The following is a 27,899-nucleotide window of genomic DNA, read 5'->3' as shown; positions in this document are numbered from 1 at the left end:
TTGCACAACTTTCAAGATCGTCCTTATTTCATTGGGAAAAATATTCAAACTTGCACACAGCTGTCAAATGTATTGTACACAATGCTAATTTCATGTCCTTTCTTCGCACACTGACAGAAGGATCGCAGCTCGGTTTTCAGCTGCTTCAGTCTGTTTCTATCTTCGGCCACGTTACCAGGGGATACCGGAAAGGTATGGGGTGGACCCAATATTACACAACACCGGCTCTGCCTGAAGCAAAAGACGTCAGCAGCCAGTTCCTCAATCGCATTGAGGATCTATTGCGTATGTGCGGTGGTGAGCGTTTCCGGCCGCCGTACTATCCTGTCCCCTCTAAGGACTGAGGTCGGCGCGTGGTGTTTCTACGCTGAGCACGCAAGGTGAGCAGTGTCTGTCTACTGAGCATGCGCACTAGGAGGCAACTGAGCAGCGTTATTTCCAAGTTTGCTGCCACTGGGATTGAGCTCTTTCCTCCGCAGGGAAGGAAGCAGTTGTGTCCAGTGACGGAGATCCTTATCCCTAGCCCGTTGAATATCATATGCTAAACGTCCACCTGGAGAATGATCACGCTGAAAATCAGGACTGAATTGTCCCAGCGGATTTCAGGTAAGGCGAGTGATGCCCTGTGTATTCATAGGTGAGTGCTGTCATGCCCTGTGAGTATAGAGAAGGCGAGTGTTGCCCAGTGAATAAGACAAAGTGAGTGTCCTGGGAATTTAGGTACTGTGAGTGCTGCCTTGTGAACTGAGGGGGTGAGTGATACAGAGAAGTGTGTTTGGAGGCCTGCACATTCAGGGAAGGTGTGTGCTGCATAACCCTCTCAATATAGAAAATAGGCGTGTCACCCTGTGATTTTCTGCACAGTGAGTGATGCCCTGTGAATTTAGGTGCACCAAAGCCTTATGGGCTACAACAAAGATGTATGATGGATGTGGGAGGGAAACATTGTCTTCTGAATGAACTGAAGGTGACACTCTCTAAGAAAAAAATCTCAGCCTTTGGTAGAACATGGATTAATTTCAAATGGGTTTATAGTCAAGACATTAGGAAATCATATTGAAAGGTAAATAAACAAGGCGTCTGGCCCCCTGATCGGAGTAAATTAGTTATATTATATGAGGACCTATTAAACCTAAAACAGACGTATGAAGCTAAAATCACATCTGTAGCTCTGTTTGGCAATTGGAATTAGTTTGGGACCCCCTTGATCTAATATTGATGCATAACTTTAGTATGCAATCTGCACAGACCAGTGGCCGAAATAAGGCTTGAATTGGGGCATCCCGAGCCTACAAAGCAGGATGGAAGCAATAATCCGGTTCTTTCTTTTCCACCTTAATAAAAGAGGGTGAGACTTCTTTAGCTGGGCAGTTGCATAAATGTCTGATGAGAAAAAATTATCATCAGACCTTGGGTCGCCAATTGTAGTAAAAACTACTGAAGGACATTAGGTACATTGATATGTAGTGGATGAATAAATTGTGAATAATTGCGCCTCATAAGGCACCAAATGTTCTTGAAAGAAATATGTCCGAAATGGAACTTTTAGTAAATAACTTCTTTACTTCATTTATTAAGAAGAAGCAGCAGAAATAATATGCCAATGCATTTCGGACCTATGCTTGGTCCTTCATCAGGGCGAATTTCTGTAGTACAAGGAAAAGAACACAAACAGAGAAAACAAGAAAAACAGTCATATCGAGTACTTGTGTAAATCCATTAAGCTGCTTACCACAAGTAACCATCCCAAGTAGAGAAAAAACCTGTATTTATGCCTGACCCTGTCACTATTACATCATAATAATGCTACTAATGACCTCATCATGTTTCCATTCACATCAAGCTGTAAGTTACGCCATTATTTTTCAGGATTCAAAAAGTACCGGAAATTTCCTACTAGTTTCTGTATACAATCTCTAGTAGTCTGAACAATATCCAGCTGTGTATTTATGAAACATTAAAGTGTAATCCTTTTAAATGCGACCCAAATCCTTACATAAACATACAAACAATAGTCATCCCGTTTAGAATTGCAATTTTGCATCCTGCATTATGACGGTAAAGGAACACATACCTGCTTGTATATATTGCTGTATTAGAAACTATTATGGCACACGCGTTACTAGTTTTGTTGCCCGTACTGCTTGTTAAAAGCCTTTATTCCAATGTAAACTTATAACAATTCCATCTGCAAAAATAGGTTGGAAAGATGCCGTGGTGAAATATTTGAGAAAGCTTACCTCAGAAGAAGATAAGTCTTTCTTCATTCTATTGCAGGAATGTGATGGAAGCCATTAAGGCTGTCAGCAGCATTGCTGTAAGCTAGGTGCGTGTAAGCTTACACTCTGTTCAAAAACTACCAGAGCGCGAATAATCCCGCCCTCAAACAAAGGAAATCTGAGTTTCAAAATGGCATTCACTAGCTGGCCATACACAAATGCATGGGCATAAATACACTTTAATAGGTAACCTACCCCGTAGTGTTGAAATGAAAGTGGAGACACAGTCAGACGCGGTCTTAATCTGGCCGTGAGCTGTTAGTGAATAAATGCGAGCGTTGTCATGGAGATGCTTTTGTTAGACGTGTGACATGGTTGCGTAATGTTACGCTAATGTTGATTGGAGTCATGGAAACAAGCCAATACCGTCTGATGCTAAAGAGACGTGACAACTGGTTAAGTTATGTATGAATCAGCGGTTACTGAAAGCCAAAAACAATAGGCTACTGACAAGGACAGCAACGGCGAGGAGTTATAAGTAGAGAGAAATGACGGTAGTGTACTGGTAGAGCGCAAGCGTATCTAAGAAATGCTTGTGTATACAATATTTACATAATAGCGTAACAATGCGTTTTTGTTAATGTATAAAATGACAGCAAAACTACAGGGTGTAGATTGCGGCTAATAATTATTTGAGTATTTACAATGCTGACAAAATATACGCAGGTGCACAAACGATTTACAATAGACAGTCACATCTTTTTGCAGTATATCTAACAAAATAAAAATAAAAGCAAACAAGGTAATGGAAAAGAGTGAATAAGTCTAATGGAGTCATCTAAACCTGACATTAAACCAAAATAAATTGTCATGTCGGATATAATGGGCTGTAAGTAAAAAGGATTACAAAAGAATATAGATCTAATAATAAACATTTCATGGCATATTCCAAACATCTAAAGACCGTAAGTACCAAATCTATGAATGCAGAGCGCAATAGAGAGGTTCAGAAGAAAAGTCTTTGACTCATCCTGATGTTCAACATATGGTTCCTGTTGAGTTATGTGCATATGTTACACAAATATACCTATCCAAGAAGAGACAGAGTGCACAGGTACTAGAAACTAAACCAATCATTCCTTGAAGTTACTTGCAATATTGTGCCACTCTCATCAATGTCATTCTCCTAGCTGCAAACCCCTTATGGCATTATTTAAGGTCTTATGTCTGGCTTGACAACAGCCAGTGTCATTGGTTACTAAACACATTTGCTGTGAGAGAAAGTTAAGAAAAGGCAAAATCAATTGGATGGTGACTCTTTCATATAAAACAGTGTAGATTCAGTTCTTCATTAAGCCCTCGGGGCGATACTGTATCGAGTCTTTCGATCCAATATGCTTCACGTTGCTAGAGTCTTTTGGTAGTGCTTGTGTTAATGTTCTTCATTCGCGCTACTACAGAATTTGGAATGGCATTTGTGCTATCTGATGCTTTGCTTGATTAAAATGTCTAGCAATTGGTGAGTGTTGGTTGTCGGTTCTAACATTTGATTTATGTTCATTCCATCTTACTCGTGCCTTCCTACTAGTTTGTCCAATATACAGTAGGCCACAAGGGCATTTGATACAGTATATAACTCCTTCTGACATGCAAGTAGAGTAGTCCTTAATTTCTATTTTTTTCTCTAGTTCTGGGGTGTGTGACTGTATTGCCCTTAGTAATGTTATTGCAATTGCTACACGACATACACAGAAATGTCCCTTGTTTTTTTGACAGCACTTTCTTGGTTGTTTTGGGTTTGATTTTGACCAACAGGTCCCTCAGGTTACTGCTTCGTTGATTAGCAAAGACAGGTCTTTCTTGAAACAGATTCTGGAATTTCTCATCGCAGGTTAGAATCGGCCAATGTTTGAGGATTGACTTCTTGATTTTAGATGACTGAACACTGTATTTGCTAACATAAACCAGTGGATTCTCTTTGCTGTTGGATACTTTTGTCTCCAGTAAATGGGTTCTTTCTTGTGTATCTGCTTTCTTTACAGCCAGATTCAGTTCATCTTCTTTGAAGCCTCTTGCTTTAAATTTGCGGAACAGTTCTTCTTTTTCTTGCGTGTATTTAGAATCTATGTTAGTGATTCTTTTAATACGTAGCAGTTGGCTATATGTTAAACTGCGTATTGTGGCTGTTGGGTGAAAACCCATCCTGTGGAGAAGGTTGTTTTTGTCAGTTGGTTAGTGATAAACCTCTTTGTTGAATGATGGTACATTTGGAATCACTAGAACATCTAGAAAGTGTACACTAGGATGGCCTATTTCATGCGTAAATTGAATTCTTTCATCTATCAAATTGATATATCCCAAGAATGAGTCTAGAGTTACGTGTGGACCAGTCCACACTAGGAAGATATCGTCAATGTATCTACCCCAATGCTTAATGTACTGATGCCAAACTGGATGTTTGATAATGTGGTCCTCTTCAAATTTCAACATGAACGAATTGGCATATGCTGGAGCCATGGTGGCCCCTATGGCCGTGCCACTGATTTGTGAATAATATTGTTTATCATATTGAAAATAAGAATTATGTGCAATGAAGTCAAGCAACATCATGATCCATTCTTTACATGCCCCTATTTCCTCTTCTTGTAATAGAAGCCAATCCACTGCTATTTTGCCAAGACTGTGAGGAATCGAGGTGTATAGGCTATTTACATCAATGGTTACTAGGAGGTCTTGTTCTTCCAATTGAATATTAGCCAATCTGTTCAAGAAATGCATAGTATCTTTGATATAGGTGGGATGTTTCTGTATGATTGGTTGCTGAATCTTGTCAATATAAATGCCAAGAGGTTGGAGAATGCTATTGGTGGCAGCGACGATGGGTCGGTCGACCAGGAGGTTTCAGAAGGGATTTATGGATTTTAGGAAGTAAATAGAGGTGTGGAGTTTGAGGGAATTTCTGAGTCAAAAAATCTTTTGTTTTTTCGCTTATCCATTCATTCTCTTCTGCCTTTACAAGCATGATTTTAAGCTTATTCGAAATGTCTCTAATTGGGTTACAAAGTATTACTTTGTAAATGTTGATGTCACTTAGTTGTCTCTGACATTCGTTTCTGTAATCGACAGAATCCATCACCACTAGAGCACCGCCTTTGTCTGCTGGTCGAATGGTAATCATTTCAGCTTCATACAAATTCCTAATGACCGACAGATCCCTGCGGTTGAGATTACGAAATTTAGGTGTTCGAAAGGAAATTTTCTTCAGATCTCTTAGGACAGCTTCATGAAAAATATCGATAGTGCCATGTGGTAAAGGTGGTGTGAAAGAGCTCTTGGATTTAAGTTCAAGATAGTTATTGCTTTTTTGTTCGTCAGGTATTTCAATCTCAGAAAAAAATGCCCTCAGTTTCAATTTCTGAACAAATTTGAAGAGATCTACCTTGGTATTAAAAAGGCTAGTGCTGTGAGTTGGTTCAAAGCTCAGTCCTTTTTGAAGGATTTGTTTCTCGATGTTACTTAAATTGCGTTTGGATATATTGATGATTAAACTCTCCTGTTCGGATATCTCACCTCTGGTTTGTGAGCTTTCTTTTCCAGTGGCCCCTCCTGGTTCTTTTCTTGCTTTCCCTTTGTCTAAAAAAGGCTGTCTAGGCAGTCTCTCTTCTCTGGGTGCTCGGTCTTCATTCCTTACAGTGTCCTCTGTGGCAGTAGTTTGTTCTTCATTAGGGGGAGTAGGCCTTATTGAGGTACTTAAGCGAGATTGTATATCTGAGTCTGAGCTGGATTGATCAGAGGTGTTCCTAGAGTGTTGAGGTTGTCCAGACTGTCTATATTTGTCCATCCAGGTGTAAACCTCATCGTTATGGTAATCATAGGTGTCTCTTTTGAATTTGCAAATCTTTTTACTTTCTAGTTCTGATTTGTATTGTTCTAGTTTTTTGTCAATGTCTTCCAGCATGTTTTTCATTTAATCATTACTTAAGCATTCACTTAATTCAGTTTTAATAGTCTCAGTGTCAGTTGTGATGGATTTCAGTTCGTTGGAAAGTTCTTGTATGGTCAAGTGAACACTTGTTCAATATGTTTTCCCATTTTCAAACCAACTCCTTGTTTTCCTTACATAAAGTTGGACGTACAGGCATCCGTAATCCTCTAGGGATACGTTGAGCTCTATAATACTTGGTTAGTGTTACAGCTTGAAGTTTACGATTGATCTCTTTCCTGATAAGATACTCAAGTTGTCTGATTTATTTTAGTTGGACTGTTTCCACTGAACTTCTTTAGCTGGGCAGGCATTTCTAGTCAAGGCAGTACAGCTCTTTCCCCATTGACCAAACTGGTAGTAGTATTGAGGGGAAACATTTCATTCAGCCTTCAAAGGCAGCTAAGACAGGAATACAAAGAATGAATAATGTATCCAATGTATAATTTCCTTCAGCTATACAGTAAAACAGTAAACAAGTTCTTTGCTAAAAGTGTCTGGGACTGAGACTTGGCGTAAAGCGTATACGAGTATTAGAATTTTGGGAGAAACTGCAAGATATTTACTGATCCAATCCAATTTTAAACGCCCAAAACGACTTTTTAAGGTTTTGCTTGAGTAATTATTATTGAAATTGCAACTTTGGTAGGTGTTTAGAGTGGAAAACATTGTACAGTATTTCTTCATGCAAGGGTGAAGAAGAGGTACCTTGCTGTGCATGTGTAAAAGGTTGATCAGAAATGGAGAGAAAAGATACCTATCAGTATAGCTAAGGACAATTATCCAATGAAGGCTGTTTGTCTTTAATGGAAGACCCTACATTCGTTTTCATTAAGTAAAAACAATATGAGACCATTACCACTGAAGAAGGGCAAAACCGTCCTATTGATTTTTAAGTGTGCTAAATAATTAATTTTACATTGGTCGGTGAGATGAGAGAAAAAAGTGTGTTCTTAAATGTACAATGGAATATAACATGTGTAATACATTTGTATTTATTAGACAAATAAGTATAATTTTTAAAAACAAGCAAAAATCCCACCATCTTCCATTGGATCATATTTCAGGACATACCTGACCAGTGTTTTTCTTCCCCACGACAGGGCAAGAAAATGTAGGGATCTGCTCAGTCATCTGCAAGATTATTCCTTTGGATTATGGGCCAAAAGGTGTGATGCGTTGAGATGGTTCCTTGGGCAAGGATTCACCTTTGTCCCTTGGTGTCTCACACACACAAAAACTGGATCCCGGCCTCAGGAGTTTAAGGTCCTCATTCTGGTGAACAAGTCTCTGATATCCACTATACAGTAGTGGGTACATATTGGGAACATGCCCAAAGGCTTCACTTTGAGTGGTTGTTGTCCGGCCACTCGTACAACCAATGCCAACGTAATAGTATGCTGAGCTACACTGTATCTAACTTGTCACCAGACGTAGTGGCGGCCCGGAAGTAATAACCTGCTCCTCCAACTGGAAATAATTGGTGGCTGTTCAGTGCCCTCCCATGTTTCAAGAAGCAGCTGAAGGGGGAGTTGTACTAGTCAGTTCATAGATGATCACCACCATGTCATTTCTCAACAGGTGTGCAGAGGTCCATATTGTGCACCAGGCATTGCTGGTCTCTTCGAGTGGTCCATATCAGAGGGGTGGACAATGCAGAAATGGTACCACCAGCAGGAAATTCCCCCTCTCTGAAATGGAATCTGGAACCATGGTTTTTACAGGAAATCTGCTCAAGGTTTGAAACTCCATCTGTCTTCACGTCCCAGTTAAATTCAGTTAACCCTGCGTTTTTCTCCTGGTTACCATCTGAGGGCGCTTGGGAGGTAGAGACAATGGGCCCTATTATGAGTTTGGTGGTAATTCGGCGGTAAATCTACAGATTTAGCACCAAAATCAATTACCGTTGCCACCATTGGGTCTCGTGGAGTTACCACAGGATTAGAAGTGGTGTTCCCCATTTTCAGAGTCCATAGGACGTAATGTGGATTTTTGGAGGATGTATCGAGGGCGGAATTACCCACTATAAACCCGCGTTTTATTTTTTTTATGGATAAGCTTTCTGCTGGCGGTAAATCCTTCACTTTACTTCCAAATGTATAATTCGTTGGTGTAGGGAACAGCAGTAATTTCATTGCCGCCAATAAAAGTGGCAGCTACATCATGAACATCACTTTTTTTCCTGCATCGCTGAACTTGTAATTCGGCCCAATGTCCGTTGTTTGGTAAGCATGCCTCCTCTATGCCTTTCTTCAGATTCTTAAAGTATTTCAGAAGATAATGGAATTCAGAGCTAAGATGCTTTTGGTTTCTGCTCCTCCTGGAGTTGACGGTGGAGCAAATTTGGTGGATTCCCAACAGACCTCGCCCCATATTAGTATACAGAAACTGCCTCCTGTCGGGCAGTTTGTTTATGGGGTGGGTTGTCTGGAAATAGAGGCATGGCATTTGGGACAGAGGCCTCAGAGCAAGTAGTCCTATTGGTGAAAAGATCCTGTCACCTGGCTACTTTAAAATCCTACAGCAGGCATTGGGCTAGTTACATGGCTTGGACCATCACACATAAGATGTTATCTCTCTTGTGGGGTCCTGGTGGCTATGCAGCTTCTCCAGTAGGGGTTGTACAGCCTCTATTCGAAGGGCTCAGAGGGTTGCCATTAAAGCCTTCTGTGTCGTGATTCAGAATCCCAGGTGAACGTATACCTGTGTTCCCAATTACCAGCCAGAGAGAAATAACAATAGACTCCCTAGCCAGTCATTGCGCCCTAAAGATGAACAGGAAGCTGCAGCACCAGGCTTGGTAGCTGAAAAGGAAACAGAATTTAGGACCAAATCTACAATCTTGACCCCTTCGGAACACGCCTACTGTTGAACTACTGTGAAACACCACCTACCTAGTTCAGGATAAGGCCTGTGTACCAAGAAGGCGATCCAGGACCAGTGCGAACAAGGAAAAGCAGAGCCTGTCCCAAATGGCAAGAGGGCGCATCAAATGGGGTGCTGTGCAGTTCAGGTGTTGTTGTTGATTCCACCAGGAGCTGCAAAAGTCACACTTAGTGTTCCAGGAATCCAGTAATTCAAAGGGGGGTGGGGGAGAACAGCCACACAGTTCCAAGTGATGGTTTCAGGAAACACAAACCAAGTCCCGAGTCACAATAATCCAGAAAAGAAAAACCAGTTCACCAAAACATAAAGCGCACCCAAAATGAAAAGCCAAGGTCCAAAAAGTCCCAAACTTGATCCAGACTAGCTGTGTCTAAACAAGTTGAATACAGCAGAACTATTGTTAGATTTTGATCTATCTGTTTTAAAATTCAGTGTTTTTGTTATACTATGAATACATTTTTGTTTTACCAGATTGTGACTTTTACTTGTCATATAAGGAAAGATTAATTAATACGTCAGTCAACCTGTGGTTCACTACCAGTACCAAATAGTGTCAAAGGGTGGAGTAGCCTGCACTCAGCTACATTGTGTAAAAAAAAGAAGGCATTGACCCATAGTTTTACCTATATTTAAATTTTCCCTGACGCTACAAGTACTTCAAGGATACGTGAGCAGGTTTTGACCCAGTTGGTAGAGGGGAGGATAATAGTAAGAACATGGACTGTGGACAGCACAGAGAGACAACATAGGTTATCTACAGCATATACGGTTAGTGAAATAGTTATAATGCAGTGGGAACGTATAGTATGTATATCGGGAAAGAAGGACATCAATTGAGTGTGACGTGTACCAACGGTAGTATCCACTTTAATTGAGAGCAGTTTGAGTTAAAGGGGAGATGTGAATGCAGGGATGGTGCATCTAGTTTTGATATTGGGTTGAAGGGAATTCCATTTGAGGGAGTCAAGTAATGCAAAAAAGCATATGTGGGAGGTAGCATGGGGTTTAAGGTCTGGGAACAGAAAGTCACATGCAGGAGAAAAAGATACCTGGAGGAGAGTAGCGGGTGATTGGGTTGGCTAGATAAGGAGGTCAGACAGTGGATAGATCTAAATGGGATTAGAAAAATTGTAAGCAGGATTGATGCTGCATAGAGAGCCTGCCAAGGTGGAGTCTGTGAGCAGAAATGGTAGACGAATGGGGCAGACTGTCCAGAGTAGCAGTAGTTAAGCTAAGTATTTTGTTGCGGGCCAAAGGAGTAGTGAATGAGACCTAGCGGTTATCAAGACAAACAAAGTAGTAGGGCGGAGATGAGAGAGAAGGTAGGAAAGGAGAAGTTGATCTAGGTATTGTGAGCAAATGGGTGGTAGTGGACACTGGAGGAGAAGGTGTGTTTACCCATAGATGAGGTGTAGATGTTCAAGCATTTTTGTCTCAGAATGGAACCCTTGGAAACTTTCATGGGGGAGGGTGGAGATGGAATCAGACATATTGGATTTCCAGGAGATGGGGGATGATTTATTCGAGATAAGAGGCATGCCGTTTTGAAAGAGAGCATGTTGATCAACAGTGTGAATTGGTGCCACAAGGCCAAAAAGGAAGAGGGGAGTTTGGAGTGTTGGACTGTGGTAAGCAAGTTGGAGACAAGTCACTGCTATTTTCTTGGAGTGCAGCTAAGGATTCTAGTGTGGATAAGTAGTCGAGATTGTTTGTATCCAGGTAGTTGGTGATCTGATTAAAGTCTACACATCCAAGGGCTTTGGAGTAGCCGGGGAGGAGCTAAACAAATCAATAATTTGCAGTTATTGGGGTGAACTGAAGTCTACCTAAGTAGGGGTAAACTGTCTATTTTGAAACAAGCGGGGAAAATGCCTATTTTGAGAGAGGTTGAAGAGAGAGGCGAGGTAGGAGCAGATAAAATGTGGCAGTGCCTTTTTGTTAAATGAGGAGCAACGGTGACAACCAGAGCACAGGACAATTTGGTTTTCAGAAAAAATTTGCATTAGTTTGGCAGGTGAGGTAAGTGAGAATGAGCCAAAACAAGAAAGGATAGGTCTCGGAGGGCATTCCGTGAAAGGGGTAGGAGCTGAAATTGAGAAGACAGGTAGATGGTCAAACCTCTGAGATCTTGGATGAGAAGATGGGAGTAAAGACAATAGCCCTTTGATTGGTCTTTCTCCATTGCACTTGCATTTCTTAATAAATTACTGAATGTAGGTTCCAGAGCACCATACAGATAATGAAGATCTAGCATTATTGTAATAGCCAGAAGCCTTGAGGTATGGGTAGTGAGCAAAAGCCCAAACTCTATAAGAACAAGCGCTAAGGAGGTGCTTGGTAATGATGATAAAGACACGATTCTGAAGCGATAGTGTTGTAGAGAGACTTCTGTTTTTAGGAATACATTTTTAACTGCTTACTTATGTTAGTAGATTCCTCCCACAGTGCGGTCTTGCAGTATTAGGTGGTGACGTTTGAAGATGTTATTGGAGGTCATGGCCGTTAGGTTGAGATGTATAGCCTTCCCGTGAAGTAGTTCATGAGTTGTGAAGTGTCAAACCCAGGACATGACAAATACTAGCTTTGTGGATAGGGCATTTGGGAGCCAATGTGCAAGCATCAGTCGTTGAGATCAATGGTTTGAGAAAAAGTGGAGAGCTAGGTCATCAATATATTTGGGTAGATTTATAAAAGTCTTGGAAACTTGAAAAGGACTCTACTGTTCATTGAGTGCCCCCCCCCCCCTTGCAACCTATTGCTATATTGTACAAGTGGGTATGAGTTGTATTAGGGGAGAAGTTAAGGAGTGATTGGAAGTTTTCTTTTGTTCTGAAGATTTGAAGATCAAACCCAGTGGTGGAGAGAGCATGGAATAAGAGTGAGGTTGTGTCTTACTGATCCAATATGCAAAGTGCATTGTTGACATCTTTGAGTTTCCATCATGGTGCTGCTGCTAGACCTACAGTATAAGAAGATTGGTTTTTGCCACAATCATTCTCATGGATGAAGCTTTCTTAAGCCTTTGCTAGAAAGGGTAGTCCGGTAACTTGCTGAAACGGTATTTAAGTCAGTGGGGTTTAGCAAGGGTTTTTTTGTAGAATGAGTTCTAGCTGGCCATTTTAAAGGTCATTCTGATATTCTCTAAGAATTAGTATGGATTCTTGCATTTTAGCCAATATGGGGCTTGACTTTTAAATGTAGATTTCACAAGGTTGGTTGGTTGGCGTCTAGTAGGTAGTTGGATGGATTTTGCTGGTCAATGGCCATATGTAGCCACCCAAGGCGATGGTCAAGAATTTCAACGATCATCCTCTAAGTGTTTTTGGTATGAATTATAGCAACACTTAAGAGAGGTTGGTGGATGTGTTCTGGCTAATTGTCAGTTTTCTATCAATGAAAAAATGTCGCAAACTGAATGTTTCAGTTGTGTGAAAGAACATGTAGTGTGGGAGGGGCCAATCCGCATGCTTTTTAGGTGGTTGCAGGGTTTAGCCTTGCTGGTGATGTACTTGTATGGCTTCCAGACTATTCAATGTGGGCTTACAAGTCTCTGTGAAAAATGTGAAGAATGTGGTCACCATCTTGGCTCAGCCACGTGTAAGGTTTTTCTTTCAGTATTCACTTACCTTCAGACTCCTTAGGCAGACTTTAAAGTTTTCTCTTCGATTTGTGAGGGGGACAAGCTTGTCCATCATTTCAGACAATATTTGGCCATTATCCACATAAGTGTTGCTTCAAGAAAGCCCTTATTCATGATTGTTGTGTTTGTAATAAAATGCTAGTGCTCTTTGAGATACTTTTTAAACCTCATCCCGATCTAATAACTTAAAGACCTTGAATGAAGCATGATGTTTACACCACAACCTTTTAATTGGAGAATGAATGATTACATAGTTATTAAGCAGTACTTACACATCATCAATATCTTCTATTTTTCAAATGAATAATAAACATAAAAACAGCATCTCCCACGATCCACCCATATTGAATAAGGAATCAAGTGTGCCTTTACAGGTTCAAATAAACCAAACTGCCATAAAAAAAAAACTTCCCTCTGTAGTGAGACAGAAAATGGACAAGAGACAGCCACACAAATGCATTTGTAAGAGGAAAATAATTCTGGCCTGGACATATTGAGAATGCCCAGTCTCTAAGGGCAGGTGAGTCCACAACTGGGCCCTGTCTGGGATACATAGATTGTGTGTTTGGTAGTGCACTGGTAATCTGTTCACTCACCAAGTCATGAAAGATGGTTGTTCAACTCGCCACCACCAAGCGCCGATGAATAACCTAGCTAACTGGGTCAAGCTGGCAAACCGTTTTCTTTTTTTGACATTCCAGCTCTGTATATGTGGGAGGTAACAATATACTTTACGTTTCACAGACCAGGTAGAACCCCTTTCCAGGTGCCAATACAGTTGATTCAGCTGATAACAATTGGACTCCATAAGGAGGTCCTCGACGAGTAACAACATCAGGAGGGAAAAAAGGGAGGGGGAAGCACAAGAATAGATTCTCATGAGAAATGTTGGAACAGAAAAGCCCCTCAAGGGCATCGGACCAAGGTTTACCTGCATGAGGAAAAACATTGCCAGCTGGTTTTCTAGAGCACTAACCCAGTAACCATAGCGAAGATTCCGGCGACCGAGTAAACTGGATTTATGAGAGTCATCCTGGTGCACTAGGTGAGATCATAGAATAGAAACGTGCCCAATCCTGCCCCAAAACGAAGGTGAAATCCTAAGTGGCAGATAACTGGGAGGCCTCTGCTGGCTCAAACATGGGAACGACAAAGCCCTTTGTGAGGAATAAACCTTTTGCTTTGACTCTATCATTTGTAGAGACTGATCAGAACTTTGGAACACTTTGTTTTGCACCCTTCCTTGGGCTTCGATTATTTAAACTGTTTGTTGAACTGGACGAGACTGCCCGTTTGGCAGAACCCTTTGGAGTAGGAGACTTTGTTTTGTTGAGATATTGGCCTTTACCTTTCACAATCACATCTGCCTCTGTGAGACCCCATCACACGCAACGTGAGGGACAAGCGCATCCTGATTGAGTTTTATCATTATTCTGGCACATGCTACTTTAGTATTGTACAAAAAAGGTTAACAACAATTCTTGAAATCTTAAGTTGGTATTTGACTCTCCTTTCTGAGAAAATTGTGGTAAACCGATAATCGCACCCATACTATATCCGGTTTACCACAGTAGCCAGAATCGTATCTGCTGTATTTATTAATAATATTTTTGGCAGAGGTTTAGGCAATCTTGTTGTCTTTTCAGTGAGTAACAATTTGAGATGACTCGTAGAGCCAATTGCTGTTTATGCCATGCAGGGGTCAGGTGAGTTGTGTGAGCCTAGTCCCATTTTCTGATTCTGTGTAACAGTTGCTGCTCTGTAAGATGCACCACCTTTCTTCTTTTGGTTCTGTGCACGCTCGTTGACTTTTTATCGCCGACCTACAGTTTCGCCTGAATTTATTTTGGCTGATCTTACTGCCCTTTTGGCTGCAAAAATGCATGGCAGAACAACCCGCACCCCCCTTACTACCCCAACCCATCACCTCCCATATATACCTTAGCCCCATGTGGTTTTTTCACAGCAAATAAAGTGGAGGAAAAAGTCGGGGAAAAAACCGTGGTGAAACTGTAAAGTGGGCTAGACCCTTTTTTCAGCCAGCATCACAAACAGTTTCCTTCTAATGGTTGCTTTGACTGTATCGAGGTATTCTCTGGCCTTGTATCATCCGGGGAGTTAAATCAGAAATCCCAAATTCTTTTAGATTTCCCCACCCCCAGTACCAGATCCCTCGCCACCTCTGGAAATAACCACCCTCTTTCCCATTGGTATCAAAGAGATCAATAGGTAGACACTGCGTCCAGATCAGAAATAGTTATGGGGCTAATTTGGAAATCCAAAACTTTAACCAAATAATTTTTATTCTGGAATAAATATGATGTACATTGTAGTGAGTGTAAAATTAAAAGCGTTGCCATGTAATTCTCTACAAACACCATGCAAGCCCTCTTCATCGATTTTATTTGCAAGATATATTGTTGCTATATTGCTTTAAAATGGGCCATGTCTAGACCTGAGGGCCCAATACTAAATTTAACTCCTCCCTATAACAATATCCACCAACCACAAATTTTGCAATGTTCTCTAAGAGATCCTGTATAAAAAACCTCCTGGTGACAGTTCAGGGCACATTTGGGTAATATTGATCTGCCTTGTTTATTCAGTATCGGCCCTTTGCAGCAACGTGCATTTGTGTAAAAGGCCAAAGAGGATATATGTTTTAATTTTGGCCAAAACCTGACATTCTGGGTCTCTCTCTGGTGTTTAAACTGTGCCTTTTAACTGATTTCAATAAAAATGTCTCTTGCAAATAAAACTTATATCTATGAGCAAAACGTATCAATGTGCTAAGTCTTCATCCTCTTTTCTTTCCCTGTATATTAAGTGATAGAAGTTTCACCATTAGGATACATCATGATTTCAGCATGGTATTTACACCCGCCCCTTTCGTTTCTTTTCTATGCATTGTGAGAAACAAATGTCTCACCCGCTAGTCCTCGGGGACCTGTCATCCAGGTGGCCAGTACACGGCCATCACTTTTGGATCCAGTTCCTGGGGGTGGACCAATGCTGGAGGATCACCCGCGAGAGGGGTCTTCGGGGAGTCGGGTGAGACGTGGTATCCCCCCCCCCCTTATTTTGTTTATCCAACCCATCCTTTATTTTAGGATGCTCGAGGTCCCAACCCTGACCCCATTTTACACAAACACTGGGCCGAGGAAGAGGGTGACTGAGAGTAACAACATTAACTTTCACACATCTTACTGGCCATCCCTCACTAACCGGGTCAGGCAAAGTCGGGCACTTAATTCTAAGTGCATACACCCGATATCAATTCGCTCTCCTCACACGTATAAAAGGCAGAACCCAAAGACATACTCCGAGCAAGGTGGAACACGAGAACGAGCAGGGCTTCTGGGATTAGGGCACACCTATTGGAGCAGAGCGTTGGACCAAGGGGCGAGAGCAGTGGGTCAGAAAACCTCCGTATTGGAGGTTGTTGCCTCTGGCAGGCCGCAAGAGATGTGTGGAGAAGGGCCATATCCTGCAAGTGAAAACTACATTTTGTTTCAAGGATGGCAGCGACCCTCCCGGGTGAACGGTAGAGTTGGGGAGGCATGACCAAGCCTGTGGTACTAACATTGACTTGTGAATTGGAAATCGTAAAGCAAAGAAGAAACGCACACAGCCAGTGAGTTGGCAAGCGACCTGAAAGACCAATGTGTGTGTTACAGTTTGAAATAGCAACATTTTATCACAAATGAAGGCTGCACGTGAATGAATGAGACGTGAGGAAAGGCAGACCTGTGAATGAACTTTTGAAGTAAAGTGCAGCTGCAAGTTCAGCAATACTAAGTAACGGAGTGTTCTGGCGAAAGTAAGGTCCAATCGAAAGTCTCTGTGAAAGTTAAAATATTCGAAGCGAGAAAGCAAATATGCAGCAAGAGTGATATGGAAAAGTTTAACTCCTAGAAAGGGGAAAGTTAAAGTTGAACTATACATTTTGAGTCAAAGTGGTCCTGCAGTGGTTTGAAAAGTTAACCATGCACATTCGAAAGCCTTAAACATTCGAAAGTGGTGCGAGCATGGCAGAGGGAGGCCCGAAGTGAAGTAAGCTTGGGGAAGGGAGACCCCCGCTCTTGAGAGATTGTGTTGAACTTTATCGTGAGAGGTCTGAGCCCGGCAGAGCGGGACATATGAGAACTGTGTGGCGAAAGGTCGGAGCCTGACAGAGGGAGACCTTTGTGAACTTTTTAGTTGAAACTTTCTTTTTGGAAGTCGAGAAAAGAGACTTAAAACATGGAAGGCCAGACGGGTCTCGATCCACATTCCAGAACTGCATTTATGTTGGAAGCCGAGCCAGAGTGTGCCATCCTGTCTACAGGGACAGTCTTACTCCATGAGGTCGAACGTGGGGAGAGAGCTGGTTCAACCACATTTAATTAATTTGAACACTGATCTTTCCCTTTGCATACATTTCACCTTTATTCACTTTTTTGTATTGGGTTTTGTTAGCATAGGCCATTTTGATTTGACAGACTCCTCTAGGACTCTGTTATTTATTATTTGATGCTAGAGACTACTCCCATCTTAGTTATAGGGCAGCCTAAGAGTTTCTTCAACCCCAACCATTTCAATAAAAGCTTTACAAATTGTACCCATTGTGTCAGTGTCATACTTGTAATACTATGCCTGTCCTACAGCATACACCATAATGAATAACCTAGTAGAGGAAGGCTCTGAAAGGCCCTGGATGGGGCATTCAGTGTGTGGGTGGTACAGAGCATATACATAATAGTCAACCAATCCCAATGAACTGTAAGAGGAAGAACAACATCACAAATTAGCAACCAAAGAAAGAACAATGTGTATGAATTAACAAGGGTGGAATTGCTTTCATTACATTAATAGCTGATATCCTCCCATTATCTTGCAGCCTTTTCATTGAGTTTTTCCGCAAGATATTTGGCCATGGTAAAATGCACTAAAAGGGGGGCAAGTAGCAGGCAGAATAGCGGGATTAGGTAACAGGGGAGAGGGGTGGAGTAATGACTATGGGGGTATAGGTGCCGTGCTACCCCCATCAAAAGCAGGAGTAAGATGCAGTGAATTGAAATTACGATAGGATGTCATAGATCATGATATCTTACATCAGGGAGCACAGAGAGAGAGGGGGGAAAAAAACATCAACTCCTTGGTTCAGGCCTTTAAAGAACATTTTAATGTACACCCTTCAGTATCAAGCAATACAGCAACATACATGTTTAGCCTACAGGGGAATGCCCTAAAGCCCCATCCCCTCAAAAGAACCACCATAGTAGCTTAATAGTGAATGTATTCTAACACAAAAAGATCTTACTTGATCAAGCAACAGAATCATTTTGATGGATGGTTAGCTTGTTCTCTGCCCGCCACTCGCTGCCATTGCTTTGACCTCTTGACCTGTGTTGATCCCTCTCTTGAGGTAGATGGCAGATCACTTTCTAAAGATCGAGGGTGGCAATTAAATGCCCCCAAAATCATCCTGTGGGTGTGAGCATCCAGTGTGAACTTTTACCCAAATGGTATGAGACCCTTATATTTTACTTGTCTCTTGGAGAGGTCTTTAACCTGAAGTGCTGCATGCCACATTCTGGCACAGCCGGAGCGCTGATGCATCATCAGAAGGTGGGGCTGTTGTTTTTCCAGTATGTTCCTTGGTCTGGAATACTTCCCCAATGCTTCTCGCTGACTCATTTGACTCTGTCATTATAATTGTTCTTTTATAACATGCTTAATACCGAGGTTTCTAGGATTTGAACCAGTGTTCCTATACGTTGTCTTGCTTCCAAGACACGCATTGTCACTGAGATATTCTCCTGCCATTCTCAATGGGAGTTGCAAATGGAGCTCTGAGAACTTCCTTAAGTCATTTCTGAACATAGGGATGCCCTCGGCCCCATCTCTGAAAGTTTGATTTGAAATTTCTCCCTCCTTGACTTTTTCACAATGGAATTCAAGTTGTGGGCCAGTTGATGCAATTCTTCGAGGGATCCTGCTAAGATCATTTTCATTCGCCTCCACTCTTTCCTCAAGTTGCTGGTTTTCTGCTTGCATTTCAGCGATCGAGTTGAGGGATCAGTCTGAAGTTGAGAGGACTGGTCAGGAGAATACTCGAAAGGCATCCAGACATGGCATCAGATCTTGCTTGGCGAGGGAAGGACCTCACAGGGGCTTGGATTCTAGGTTTAGAGTATTGCCCAATAAGGCACTTGGCTTGATTTGGTATCTGTGCTTTTGCCCTATAAGTGATGTAGATCATCCCATTTTATAGGTGTTTGGCACCTCTTCATCAAGTGGCCCATGGGGTGATCAAAAGTGACAGCAGGTCCCCAAAACCATGATGAATGTCTCTGTCACCCATGTCCTAGCTGAACTGTCAGGATTGGTCACTGAAGAGCCTGTCTTACAGAGCAAGCCAACCCCAATCCAGGCTTAAGAGATCAGTGACTCATAACGGTGAGACCCACACCCTCTCGAAGCTTTGGTGAGAGGGTCCATGCAACCTGCAGCAGGTGTACTAGGTGTAAGGAGCGGACCACTGCCCCCATGAAGTCTTAATGCCTCTCAGGAGGATATGGGCAGGCCACACACCTCGATTTACCACACCATCCACTCGCTGAGTAGTGAATGCCGAATATCATTCTGAGGGCCGAAAGACACTAGCGCATTACTCATAATGATGTTTGTTTGAGGCAGTGGGCTACACGTTTTCCAGGTGGGGGTAACTTAGCTTGGAGAAAACCCCAAGTAAGCATTCCACCTTTATTTCAACACTACCTCTGCTGCTTTAGTTGAATTAAATAATCCTTCATCCCCAGGATCTTTCTGCTATTAAATCCTTTCAGGAGCCAGGTATGGACTTGCAGCATTATCCTATGATTATAACGATTTCTTTTATTTAATGAGGTAAGTTTTACCGATACCAAAAAAATACAGAAAATAAGTTTAAATATATAAAAACGGGTGGGGAGGGTGTTGGGATGGGTTAAAAAAATTAGGAAAACTGGAGGGTTGGGGGCAAACCCCCAATAAAATAAATTGGGTCTTTTTTGGGAATTTTGGTTTTGGTAAAACGTACCTAGTTAAAAAAAAAATTAATTAAAACCGCATACAAATCCTGCGGCGTGTGGTCCAGACTTTAAGATGCGGCAGAGGTGCTCCTCTTGGACAGCCCAACAATGCTGCTCCCCCTGCAGACTAGCCAGCCATGGCTGACATGCTCCTCAACACCTAGGTCAATTCAAACATCCTAGGGAGAGGTGGAGATCGGGCGTTCCCAGTCTGCTGCATATGGTGTACCCAGCTCCCCAAGCACAGTTTGCACTCCTGTTTCCCCCTGATGCGATTACTGCTGACCATCTGGGTGGTGCTAGTGTTGCGGCCTGACCATGGGTATCCTCCAAAGCACAGCTAACCACAGCAGCGCCTTTGACATTTGCTTGGCGCTTTGCATTGAAGGGAGTAAGGGGGCAGTTCATCCCTGCATCGGAGTCCTGCATGCATTAAGGGGTTTGCCAAAACTGCTTGCAAATGTCATGGAATTCGAAGCCGACACAGGTTTCATATCTATGCATGTCAGCGGTCAGCCATGCCCTACAATAGGAGATTTAACAGCCTTCTGGTCAGTTAAACACATGATTATTGGAAATACAAAAAGGAAACCTCAACATGTGACCGTGATCTAGTGAGTAGTGAGAACATGAATCCCTTCATCTTTGAGTGCACTTGGTATGCACCTTCCACAGATACATATCTAGGAAGACTCTCCGGGAGATGATGCAAACTGGATGTTATTCCACCTTTCATCTGACCAATACCCCACAGTTGCAGCATCTTCTACTAGTTAGCTCCGAGTGGTTTGGGACCATGGATCTGGATGCGGGGGAAGCTGTGAAATAAGCTTCCAAATAGTGTCCATGGACCTACATTCTAATAATGCACTTTTATATTCCATGCATTCGTTTTTTCCCCCACCATCTTATTCTCCTTTTGTACTGATGATTGGTTTTACATGCCAACAGCAAAGCTGCTCAGCCGTATACTATGAGCTGCAGTTCTGTAGTTCTGCTGATGTGGAAACCCTCCCGGCCATTGTATTCAATGGTAAAATTACAGCTACCATTGAACCATATAGGTAGAGGGAGCCCATTTGTGAGGAGGCGGTGCACCAGCTGGGGGGACGAAGTAGAAGCTGCTGCATGTTCTGGACGTGCATGTAGAGATTGGTTAAGGGGCTGGAGCATGAGGCCTTTGAGGAGAGATGAGGGGGGTACCAACAATTTAAGGGTATGAGACCTAGTGAAAAGCCTTCCGTTCACTGGGTGAATTGACTTTTTTTCACCATGCCTCTGCTTAATGCAATAGTGGGCAACCCCTAACTTGCACACATTTCTAAGCATTCAAATGTATCTGCTTGGTTGTATGTGCTTTATTTAAGTACTCATTATAAAATTATAGCACATTCTCACTCTCGGAACATGCTGCAATTTGACAGAGCACTTAAAGCTCATGTACAGGGTACATACCTTTCAATGCTTCAACGTTCAATGTCTTTCCTGTCCTGCCATTAGCAGCACTGGTGTTTATTGCACCGGCTTTGCCGCATGGGTGAAGTACAGCACTGCTAATGACAGCGTGGCTCCAGGGTGAATCGGGAGCAGGAACGGGTGAGGTGTGTGAGGGTGCAGCTGTGCGAGATCGGCACAGAGGTGGCATTTTCTGTTGCTGCAGACTTTTATTTGAATGGAAATGGGGTTGGGGAAAGGCCTCACTAGCCCTAATGTTAAGAGGGGTTTCCCTGCCTCAACACACATCTCAAATGGGTCCGTCTGGATGTCAAAATAAAGAGAAGCCCACTGTCCTGTTAAAAACCCTAACACTAGCCCTCACACTAACAACTCAATATAACGTGCAAATGGGTTGTCTTCTCAGCAGGTCCGTCATAGTTTAAAACACAAAGTTCCAAATGGTGCAAAAACAAACATAGTTCCACAGGATTCAAGAGAGCAACTCCCTTCTCTTGGCTTCTCACTGTGTTTGTAAGTCCCAGGGGGAATGACGTCTTTGCCTTGGTTCCTTTTCCACTTCCTTGAAGAGCTAAGAGAATGTCTCCCCTCCACTTAGCTTGCCACAATGTTCACAATCCCAGGGGTTGTCTCCCTTCCCCAGGTTTCTCTTCCTTTGCACGACCAACTGGGTTCACTCTTCTCCCTGGTACTGTGACTATGAAGAGAAGTAACAACTGTCCTTTTTATGTGGCTGCTGGTCCAAGACTCGCTTGGTTTCAACAATTCTCTTTCTAGGTAGACTTAGTGTACTCTCCTGCCAAGTACTACCTATTGTAACAACTGCCCTTTTGTAGATGCAAGTCCAAAAGTCGCCAGTTCTCCTCCTAGGTAGACTTGGTCTACTCTCCTGCTAAGTGCTACCTATTGCACAGCCAACCTGGTTCACCTTCCTCCCAGGTACTGTGCGTATGAAGATGAGAAACTGATGTGTTTCTGTTATGGGTGCAAGTCCCAGACTCTCCAATCTTCGGCAATTCTCTTTCTTGGTAGGCTTGGTTTACTCTTCTGCCAAGCACTACTATACATGATCATAGATGTAAATGTTTCTTCAAAGTCACTTTCAGAGTCACTGACCCTAGGATCGGGGTATTCCTCCCCCATTTTTGCTTGTCACCACTTTCTCAGGATCCCAGCATCTCCCTGACCCTTTGCGTACCTGTTATCTTGGTTTGCGAGGGCGTCCGCATTCTCCCAGCTTCCTCTGTCGGCCGCTGGATTTGTGGTGCTTGGGAAGACTGTTTGGTCTGCGGTGGCTCTGCAGCACCAACCTTTCTGCAGGAAGCCTTTGCGCTTCCAAAGCCTCAGGACCGCCTGCCGCCTGCGTCTGATAGCCTGATATCCCTTTCTGCATCTCCAGACCGTTTACGGAGCTCTCGGCTTCCTCTTTGGCATCCTGGCTTTCCCCATGTGTACGGTAGATGCTGTGCCTTTCCTTGAGGCTTCTCCAGGGAGGACTGGTTCTCATTGGAAGTCCTTCTTTCCTATCTGGGTTTGACTGGATTGAATAGGCTGGACTGCTCACTGAGGTGCAGCGAGGTGCTCTTCTGCACTCCACGCAAATTCTTAGTCCAAATTACGTCCCATTCAAACATTTGTTGGCACGCTTGTCTGAACTCCCTGAGGTCCCCAGCTGCTATGGGCAGACTCACTTCCAGTGTCTGTAATGCTGCTCGCACCTCTGCAGTGTGGTTCCTTCACCCACTTTCCTCTTTGGAGTATGCAGACATTCTTTCAATGTCCTGCGCGGCTCTACGGTCACACACCAGCTTTCCTTTTTGGCTCAGACTGGAGAACGCTGTCTCTGTGAGCGGCCCAACATCCATGAGCTTCTGCCCAGCGTCTCTGCGGCCCTTCTTGCTGACACGTGGCATTTCTCCTCCTGTCCCGGCGGCCTTCTCCGTTCTGCCAAAGCTGTCCATGTGCCTTGCGTTCATGAACCTCAGCATGGGGTTCGTCTTCTCCTGCACTGCTCGAGCCAATAGTGCGGTAGCCATCTTTTAAATGTCCTGCGCACTGAAGACATGGACAACTAGGCTGCATGTTGTACTTCGAGCTCTTGTCACTTTACACAAACTCCCCCACACTGCATTGAACACCAGGGAGCACAGGACCTACAAGTGATGGATGTCATTAATTCGAGTTTGGAGGTAAATGACAATAGAATGGACAAAGAAGATTTTGGTGCGTGGCTAAAAGAAACCGTAATAAAGGCTGAAAATGGTATAGCCAACATAAGCTGCTTCGTTAGCAGAGGAAAGGCTCAGGGAGTTACTCTTAAAGCACAGGATGGTGATGGCGTTGTGGAACACCTTGGTTGATATTAAGAACAGTTAAAGAGGTAGAAGGAGATCAAAGAGAGTTTAGAGTCAATGAGGCATTCATGAGGCATAATGGGTAAGAGAACGCTTTGCTTAGCTGCGTGAAGGTGACTGAAAGACCGAGTCGGAGAAAGTTTGGGAAGATTGTTAAGTTCTAATTACAGACCTGCATTCTTTCTTTGGAATGTCATTTAGAATGTTCTGTTTATACAGTTTAAGATTGTTTACTGAAGAGTTTAGAGATGCACTTGGAGACTGAACAGTAGGGAGCTGTGCTCTGCGGGTCCTATTAAAGAACTTACCTGCCTTCATCCAGACTTCTATTTCAATGGTAAGGAGTTGGTGGTCTATGGAGGGGGTGGACCGAGGGACCTGGGGAGGCTCCCCACCCCGGAGTGGGCAGCAGCTGTTGGGCCCCAAAAGTGCAGCTGATGCAGCCTTTGGTTCTGAGAAGAGGGCTCCCGATTGTGATGCAGAGCCCTGTAGTGTCGTGGGTGCGATTGCAAAACCCCAGGGTGACCTGTTGCCAAATTTGACTGTGTTCTCTGTGCGAAGCTGCGTGATTGGGCAAGGTGTCGCGCTACAGACTAGAGTAAGGGACCCTCAGCCAGGCTGTGCGTCCTCCCCGACTCGCCTTAACACAATGCGTTGCCATATTTGCCAGAGGCACGCGTCCCTTGACAACTGATCAAGTCTTGCGACGCGCTTCCAGCAGTCTCCAGAAATGAAGACTGAGTTAAACTGGTATACGCAAGTAAGGCAGATTTTTGCCCAAACCAGTGGACAAAGTAAGGTGAGTTTTACTTTTGATGTTTTTGTGTGAGCCTGCAGTACGAAGACTGTGAACATAGCAGAGCAGAGCAACTTTTTCCAAAGCCAGTGGACACTGTAAGGAGGATCCAAAATATTGGTTTGCCTCAATTTTTGCTGATATCATCCTTGCAGTGACTGCACTATTGTGAGCCCCATAAGTCATCTGCTGTAATGGTTTTAACATCCTATCTGTGTCCTGTGGATCAATCGCCCCCTTTCCTGGCCGAGCCTGGCACTCCCCCAATCAGATGGGGAAAGATGGAAGAAAATCTTAGAAACCTATATACTTGCCATGAGGGATGGGGGGGGGTGGACAAGTTCACGCCCTCAAGGAAGCAAGCTTTGTAGCTTCATATCTTGGGGACTGAAGGGCAGAACATTTTTGATGGCATGCCTGAGCTCGCAGGTATTGGGTCAGGTGAGTTGGACTATTTTGCTGTAGCTTTGAGCAAACTGCAAGAGCACTACGAACCCAGGATAAATGTGACTTTTGAACGGCACAAGTTCTTTCAGAGGCACCAGGTACCATTGAAGCCTGTTGAAGGATATGTCGCTGTACTGCGAACGCTGAGCCATACTTGCAAGTTTGGTCCCCTGACAAACTCACTTATCAGAGATCAACTTGTGAGGTGCACCATAGTGTCAAGGTACAGGAGAAACTATTGGCCAAGGATCTCTCCTTTGAACAGGCAGTGCAGTTGGTCGGGAGCGTGGACAGACAGTCCACTATATGAGAGTCGAGAAACAGTACAGCCAGGTGTCTGCAATTATGAACAGGAGAGTGAATGAAGGGAATAGAGAAATAGTGTTTCAATTGTGACAACCCCAGGAATCTATCATCCAGCCTATTCTGTCCAGCCCGGAATGCAAATTGCATTAAATACAAACGTAAAGGACATTTCACCTGCATCTGCAAAGATGGGGCAATAAAGATGTCGAACAAGTTATGATTAGGCCGGAGCAAGAAGCGACTTAGTCAACCCACTCAACCGTTGCTGAGGTGGGTGCCCGGCACTTGTTTGAGATCTCTGCGGTCGACTGAGGCAATATATGACTTTGGATGACTTAATAATAAATGGCAAATTGTTCCCCATGAAAGTAGACAGTGCCTCCCCATGGACAATAATTTCAGGGGAGACATTCACAAACATCTTGGGGGGGGGAAACCATATGGCTATGGGGAGATTGAAATTGAAATGTTGGGCACATTTCTGGCCTGTGTAGAATAGAAGGGTAGAAAATGCCCCGTTGGCATTTTTGTGGCTAAGATGGGGTGGTCTCTTTTGGGCTGGGAAGAACATGAGAAATTGGGTATCTGCGTTCAGGCTGATCTGGAGCATCCAGTGATTTTGGAACTTCGGGACAGGTGGAAAATGAATTCCCTGAGGTGTTTTCCTAGGATTTGCCAAAACGTTACGATTATGAACACCTCATCAGATATGAAGATTGGCACAAGGTGTGTGACCAGTTCCCCACCATTAGCAGGAGCAGCTAAGGAACAGGCTCAGCGTGCTCCTGCTGAAGGGTATCATTGAAAGGTTGGAAGGTACTGAGTGGCTGTCCCCTGTGGTTTTGGTAGCAAAAAGCAACGGTAAATTAAGACTTTGTAGACCTTGGGGACTTCAACAGAAACATCTCGGTGGATAGGCACCCTTTGCCCATCATCACAGAAATGTTGGCTATGTTGGGTGAAACCAAACTCTTTACTGCAATAGACCTCTCAGCAGCCTACAACCAAGTGCCTTTGGTGAGGAGTTGTCAAGAACGTACAGCTTTCGTTACTCCGGAGGGAGCCTTCAAATACTGCACAATGCCATTTGGATTAGTATCAGTGGCCGCAGTATTTCAGTGAGTAATGGAGAAAGTACTTGAGGGGATGGCGAATATTTTAATTTTTCAAGACAACGTGCTAATCTATGCTAGTTCAACAGAAGAGCACGACAAGGTCTTCAATGAGGTCCTGTGCAGATCGAAGGAGGCTGGACTCATAGTACAACAAAGTAAGTGCAGGATTGTGTATAACGTGTAGAATACCTAAACCATTGGATTTCATCATCTGGTATTGTTCCAAAACATAGTTTAGTGGAAGCAATCTGTCTTGCACCAGAGCCCAAGGACGAGGATCAACTGCAGTATTTTCTGTAGCTCTCGGAGTATTGTCGCACATTTGTGCAGTGATTTCGACTCCTCTCAGGCCTCTTCTCAAGAAGGGAACAACGTATGTGTGGTCAGAGGAATGCAAGTGGATTTTTGCAAGTATAGAGGAGAGCATTGAGGGGGCCCACTCGCATGGTATATTCAGTGTCAAAAGCAGGACGTACTAGACAGTAGATGCCAGTATTTTGGGATTAGGAGCATCTCTTACACAGAGTGATGGTGGGGAAGAACATGTAGTGGCGTTCGTGTCTAGACCCCTTAGGGTTGCGGAAAGTAACTTCTCTGTAGTGGAAAGGGAGGCCCTGGTGGTGTACTGGTATTGTACTGGGCAGGCCTACACTTCAGGTGTTTCCTTTGGGGCCAGCAATTCATAGTTGGAACTGATCATAAACAGTTAGTACAAAAGCTGTCTGGTGTGGGGTGGGGCAATGGCTCACCCACGATTTCTAAATGGCTTTCGGGGCATCAAGGACATGATTTTCAGGTGTGTTACCTACCTGGAAAGAAAGTTTGTGCGGCAGATTGCTTGTTGAGGTTGCTAGTATGATCCCCCCTAGGAGAGGAATCGATAAGTGGAGTGGATTGCACATTGGCTAATATTGAACAAGGAGCAGTGGATGAGGTGGAATGGGAAAGTGCACATCTGCAAGATGAGGTGTTGAGATCAGTAACAGAGTGGACAGTGGTAGGATGGCCCAGCAGGGAGGTTCTAGAGAAGAAGTTTGAACCTTACCTTGAAGTTAAGAATGAATTGTCTTTGTTGGGTATGAAGCTTAGGAGAGGAACGTAATGTATTCTTCCGGAAAGTATCAGAGAGAAGTTAGTAGATTTTGCGCACCACTATCATCTGGTACGAAAAAAAAGGTTGCATCAAAGTTACTGGTGGCCTATGATGGACAGATGTGTTGAGAAGAGAATAAGGGATTGTGTGGAATGTCTCAATAGTGACAAAAGTAAGAGTTTGTGAGACTCCCCTCATACCTGCTACTTTTCTGGCTAGCCCCTGGCTTGGGGTATCCCTATAAGTATCTGTTTGTGCTGGTAGATTACCACTCTAATTGGATCGAATGGAGAGTAGTGAGGGAGGCCACCACGGTGAAGGTAATACCATTTTTTATTTAGATGTGTTTTCCAGGGAGGGGTTTCCCATGATATTGGTGACTGATAATGGTGTTCAGTTTTGCTCTGAGTTAATGATGATGTTTTTGGAGGAATATTCAATTTCGCACCGCATTGTACCATCCCAGGGCCAATGGGACAGTGGAGAGTGTAAATAGATTCTTGAAAGGGGTATTCAGTTGGCATCTGGACTGCCCTGGCGAGTTGTGCGCA

General features: G+C 43.4%; 1 protein-coding gene across 1 annotated transcript in view; it reads left to right on the top strand.

Annotated features, from left to right (window-relative positions):
• Window positions 1-386: 386 nt before the first annotated feature.
• The window catches only part of LOC138489263 (zinc finger protein ZFP2-like), a 67,512-nt gene continuing 39,999 nt past the window's right edge, over window positions 387-27,899 (top strand). The window contains exon 1 of the mRNA XM_069616958.1: window positions 387-606. The gene's annotated coding sequence lies outside the window, so the exon portion shown is untranslated. The remainder of the gene's footprint in view (window positions 607-27,899) is intronic.

This window comes from Ambystoma mexicanum, chromosome 9, assembly GCF_040938575.1.
Source record: "Ambystoma mexicanum isolate Mex_15411 chromosome 9, UKY_AmexF1_1, whole genome shotgun sequence".
NCBI classification, from domain to species: domain Eukaryota; kingdom Metazoa; phylum Chordata; class Amphibia; order Caudata; family Ambystomatidae; genus Ambystoma; species Ambystoma mexicanum.
This window is presented reverse-complemented; position numbering and strand designations above follow the sequence as displayed.